Source organism: Otolemur garnettii, unplaced genomic scaffold, assembly GCF_000181295.1.
Source record: "Otolemur garnettii isolate 467f Iridium unplaced genomic scaffold, OtoGar3 scaffold00258, whole genome shotgun sequence".
In the NCBI taxonomy this organism is placed as follows: domain Eukaryota; kingdom Metazoa; phylum Chordata; class Mammalia; order Primates; family Galagidae; genus Otolemur; species Otolemur garnettii.
Window position 1 is genome coordinate 23,490 of NW_003852653.1, and position 6,396 is coordinate 29,885.

Genomic DNA, 6,396 nt, shown 5'->3' on the forward strand with positions numbered 1-6,396 from the left:
AAGAAGTAAATCTGCTATGGCTAGAAAGAACTTGAAACCTAAACCTGCAATGTACCTGAGTGTTCTTTCTCCTAATTTATTGAGTCCTTTGTCTTTATTAAAGCCTTAATTAGGTATTCTAAGCTGGGCTATTAGGAGTTGTATATATTATTTGGGTGCTGTGTAATTGCTGCAATAATACTAATAGCCACTGATAAATATTGCCTAAATCTATTACTTGTTGGACATTAAGTAGGATGTTATTTTAAAAGTTTACATATTTTATTTTCATTTTTTTTTAATTTCAAAAGACACAGGGGTATAAGTTTGTTGTTGTTGTTTGATACATAGATGAATTGTGTAGTGGTAAAGTTAGAGCTTTCAGTGTACCTATAACCTGAATAGTACACATTGTACCCTCTAGTAGTTAATTTTTGATCTCTCACCCTCTTACCACCCTCTTCCTACCCTTTTCCCTTCTGTCCCCAAAGTCCATTTAAACCACTCTGTATGACCAAGTATACCCATCATTCAGTTCCCACTGTGAGTAAATGTGGCATTTGTCTTTCCATTCCTGAGATACTTCACTTAGGACAATGACTTCTAGTTCAGCCAAGTTGCTGCAGAGAACAAGGACGTATTTTATTTACCTACTGGATGACATAATTCTATCATTATGAATGACTCTTTATTCTTCAGTTACCATAAAGGATTACTGGTAATAAAAGATAAATATTTGACATTTTTTCTTTATTTACCAATTTTCCTAAATATGAATTATTTCTCAAGAATCTTCTACCAGTTCTATGTATTGGTGTACAGATGTGTGCTTAGATTTTAAATATTTGAAGATGTTTAGTCAAGTTCAACGACTACTCTTATGAATATTTAAAATGCCTTGCTTCAAATAGTTAGATCCACTTGCTTCTCCAGTGGATCTTTTTCAGATTGATAGTGTTTGATATAACACAGGGTGTCCCAAAACATTGTCCACAAAGTGGCCATACATAGGGAAAATGGGAAATTAGAGCTAAATGTATCTTTATTTACAAAATATTCATTACAAAATTTTACAAAGAGACAGCCAACAGATAGAGAATATTTTGTAAATATCTTATAAAATTTGATAATGAACACTTAGCTATAATTTCCTAATATAGGTGACTTTAGAGGCAACATTTGAGATCCCGTGCAGTTACTCTGCTGTCTACATGGCAAGATATTGTTCATTGGTACATTTCAATGGATTCAGTCATTTAAATATTTACCATTTTGAAAAAGGTACTTTAGGAAAAAGAATATACTTACCCCAAACCTATTTGCCTCAGATACTAGTATGGGTGGCACAGGTAATAATGACATTGTTAACACCATTGTTATAACTATTGATAATAGTAGATACTTTGTGGATGCAGCATTAAAAATGCTATTACTCATGCATGAGATGAAAATTTACATTATAGAACACAATTAGAACCAATTAAAAAGGTTAAAGATGCATTGTATTGGAAACACACCCTATACTAACAGGAGATAGCATTAACACATAATCCAAATTTAAGCTGTCAGTTTTCCTCCTGTTTTATTCCATGAAATGAGGCTTGATAACTTAAAAAAAAAAAAAAACTAAAAAGATGCTGTTGGTGAATTAGAAGGAGAAAAAAAGTCATGTTTGAGCCCCTTAAAATATTATAATTATCAAATAAGAAATACTAAATAATTATTTATAAAATTCTTAAACATATTAAAACATTTTCAATTAAGGAAGAAAGATACCGATTGTCCAGAATTATTAGTATTTTCTTTCAGAAAATAGAAGTAAAAAGAGCAGTTGGCAACACATTCTATTAGGTCTTCATTATCTTAACACCAAAAGACACACCAGGAAAGAAAAAACATAGAAAAAACAATGTCTCATGAACAGTAATGCCCAGACACTCAGCAAAATATTGCAATTTGAATACCACTATACATAAAAAGAATTATATACCATGGGTAAGTGGAATTTATTTTAGCATTTAAGACTGGCTCTATAGTCTAACATGAAATAATTTATCAGCTAAAAAAGAAAATTTATGTAGCATATCTATTGCTGTAGAAAAGTAACTTAACAATATTGAAGAATAATTTATTGTTAAAAACTATCAGCAAATTAGTAATATGATCTGCCTCTCATCTTCATCTTGATAAAGGGGATCTACAAAATACTATTAGCTAATTTCAAGCTTATTAAGAAATTAGATGCTTTTGTACAAAGATTGGGAAAAAGATACGGACGTTCCTTCTCACTTCCTATTCAATATCTACCAAAAGTTCTAGCTAATGTAATGAAAAAGGGAAAGAAAACATTTACAGATTTACAGAAGAAGGAAAGAAAACTGTGTTTCTGAATGACTTAATTATCTACCTAGAAAAGCCCAAAGAATTAAAAAGTCCTGAAACTAATAAATGATTGTGGCAAAGTTGTATAAGATTACTATGCAAAAGGCATTATTTACCTATATTGCAATAATAAACAATTGGGATTTGAAATTAGAATTACAGTGTGATTTATATTATCACACAAATGATGACATACTTACGTATGAATCTTACAAAATATATGGATATGTGCATATTCTATATGAGGAAAACTATAAAACTCTTATAAATCAAAGATCTAAACAAACGGAGAGGTTTTCCATGTTCATTCACTGACATTGTTAAAATGTCAGTTTTGGTTTTTTTTTTTGAGACAGAGCCTCAAGCTGTCACCCTGGGTAGGGTGTGGTGGCATCACAGCTCACAGCAGCCTCCAACTCCTGGGCTCAAGAGATTCTCCTACCTCCACCTCCCAAGTAGCTGGGATTACAGGCTCCTGCCATAACACCCGGCTATTTTTTAGTTGCAGCCATCCTTGTTTCACAGGCCTGGGCTGGATTCGAACCGACCATCTCAGGTGTATGTGGCTGGCACCTTAGCTGCTGAGCCACAGGCACCAAGCCAAAATGTCACTTCTTTTCCATAGATTCAATGTAATCCCAGACAAAATCAAAGTGAGATATTTTATTGATACTAACCAATTGATTCCAAAGTTTATATGGAAGGCCAAACATCCAACATAATGTAGCCAACATAATAATGAAAAAGAAGAAAGTCAGAGAATTGATACTCAATTGATACTCAACATCTACATTTACCAGAGAATTGATACTCAACATCTACATTTACCATAAAGATGCAGTCATCAAAAGAGTGTTGTATTGGTGAAAGAATAGACAAATAGATTAACGGAACAGATTAGAGTGTCAAGAAATAGATGGACAGTGATATAGTCAAATGTTCTTTAGCAAAATTATAAATGCAATTCAATGTGGAAATAATATTCTCTTTAACAAGTGGTACTGGTACAACTGGATGCCCAGAGATAAAAACAAAAAACACACAAACAACAACAACAAAAAATCCTAGACACACACCTTACATCACTCACAATAGTGAACCTTAATATGAATCATACAGGTAAGTGTAAAATGAAAAATACAGAATTTTTAGAAGAAAATGTATGAAATAATGGATCTATGTTAATTTCTAGAAGCAACACATGAAGCATGATTAAGGAAAGAAAAATTGATAACCTTTATTATTAAAATAAATAATTCTCATGAAAAACTCTAAAACGAATAAAAACACAAACCACAGACTAAGAGAGCATATATGCAAAACATATACCTAATAAAGAACTTATATTAAAAATATATAAGCATTTTTTTAACTCAATGACTAGAAAATAAATAACTCACAAAAAATGGACAAAAGATATGGAGGAAAAAAAACAAGCATATGAAATTATGTTCAATATAATTTGACATTAGGAAAATGAACATTTATAAAGCAATGAGATTACACTACAAACCTAGTAGAATAACTAAAATCCCAAAGCCTCACATCATCTCTTGCTGGTGAGGATTTAAAGTGCATGAAATCTCATTAATTGCTGGAGGAGTTACAAAATGGTAGGAACATAAATTGGAAATTGCTTCAAAAGTAAATGCAATCTTGCCATAAAATTCACTAAGATTCTCTTAGGTATTTACTTAGAACTTATGTCCAAAAAGAAAAACAAAACAAAACAAAAACCTTGCACATAAATGTTTATAACAGTTATATTCATAACTATAAAAAAAAAAAGCAGGTAAGATGTCCTTTAATAGGTGAATGGAAATTTTTAAAAAGTGGTATGAATATACATAGTGGTAAAAAGAAATAAGCCTTTAAAAGACATGAGGGTACTTTAAATGTATTTGCTAGCTAATAAATGCCAATCTGAGGAGTCTATATAATTTATGACTAATTATAAGACATTCTGCAAAAGATGAACTATTTGATGTCCCAAAAGTTGCCCCAAAAGACACTGTGTATATAAGTAATAAGAAGATCAATCATTGTCAGTTTGGTGTGGGGGGGGGCAGAAAAACTGAAGAAAGGAAGCACAGAGGATATTTTAGGGTGATAAACTATTATGCATCATACTTTAGTGGCAAATACTTGATACTATTTGTTTCTCCAAAACAAAGCATAGTGTAGGACTTAACAGTACACTGAACCATAATGTATACAACTTGAAAAAAAATCATTAAAGACATTAGGGGAATACCAGAATAAAATGCAAACATGACAAAATGATCTAACTATATTAAAAACATGAAAAAAGAAAAAAAAAACCTCACTGAAGAGAGGAAAAAGAGAAGGTACTGACCTATGTAACACTAGATATGACTGGGACCCTGGAAAGACAGAAGGAGCTGCACGTAAGCATTGTGCACTAATGTATAAAGTTGTTTCCCACAGGGCTATGGCTAACAGTTCTGAACCTGGTATACATGTATCTTGGGAATGAACAATTCTGTACGGGGATGGCGGTTAATGGGAGCCAGCTGTCTCATTGCTGGGGTGAGAGGTTACAGATAAATGAGAGAAGGAAGCATACAAGATGCATGTGGTAAAGTGTTAAGAGTTGAGGATAATGGGAACTTATGTTTAGTGCGCCACCATGATTATACGTGTACATATAAATATTTACAGATATGTGTCCATACCAGGTTAGAACATATCCATCCATTTGTTATTTTTATTTTATTTTTACTCAGTCAGATGAGGAGGCCGAAAGGAAATAATACCCTTGTGGCAATGAGCTCCCTGAGAACCAAGGTCTTGGTTTCTAATTTCATTTTCTTATTAAAGAACCCAGGGCTGGGTGGTACCTGTGGCTCAAAGAAGTAGGGCGCTAGCCGCATATACCAGAGGTGGCAGGTTCAAACGCAGCCCTGGCCAAAAACCTCAAAAAAATAAAATAAAATAAAAAAGAACCCAGAGCTCTATACAGAAATGATCACAAGAGCTTTCAGTGACCAAAGCTAGAATAATTTGATCCATAAAAGAAATTGTATACTTTATTATATTAAAAACAAACTATAAAATAAATACCTATGAATTAAAACTGATACAAATAAATGTTTGAATGTATAAAAAATGAAATGAGAAAAATTAGAAAAAAACTTCTCATGTAGAAGAATTCCAAGTAATTCACATATTCTGCTTTCAAAGAAGTAACTCATGTATCATGAAACTCATGTTTCAAAGGCATAACTCATGTATTTTAAATGTGGGCTATCTATATGGACATCCTTTCCAAAAGCAGAGTAGGAAAAGGGGTAGGAGAGTGACTGGGGAGAGTAGAAGAGATCCCTGTAAAACTCTTCTTAGGCAGGGAAGTAGGGTTGACATCAACAGTCATAAGGCATGTGGACAAAACGTATTCTGGGTGTGGTGCACCATACATATAACAAAGTATTAGTTTATCATTTTCAGAATGTCTTATGATTAGTCATACGTTATGTAGACTTCTCAGTTGTCATTTATTAATCAGCAAATACATTTAAAGCATGCCCATGTCTCTTCAAGGCTTGATTATTTTTTTTTTTACCATTAACAAATATTCTGTTATATGTATGTTGTCCTAAAAATGCATTACCTTAGTCCAATATGAGAACATCAGACAAATCCCAATTTGAGGGACATTTGACCAAATACTTGGCTAGTATTCCTTAAACTTTCAAAGTCATCAAAAGCAAGAAAAGATACTGAGACACTGTCACAGCTATGAGGAGTCTATGGATAGATACATGTCTATTAAATCAACCTGTGCATTAGATTAAAACAAACTACAAAGTGAGTATCCATGAGTTAATACTGATACAAATAAGAAGAAATTTCCCATGCAGAAGTATAACAAGTATAACTATGTTAATTAAAATGTGAATAATGGGGGAAACTGGAGGTGGGCAATTCTATACTTTCTTCTTGTTTTTTTCTGTAAATCCAGGATTGTTCTGAAAGAAAAATAGTTTATTAAAAACATGTATTAGTAAGAAAAAA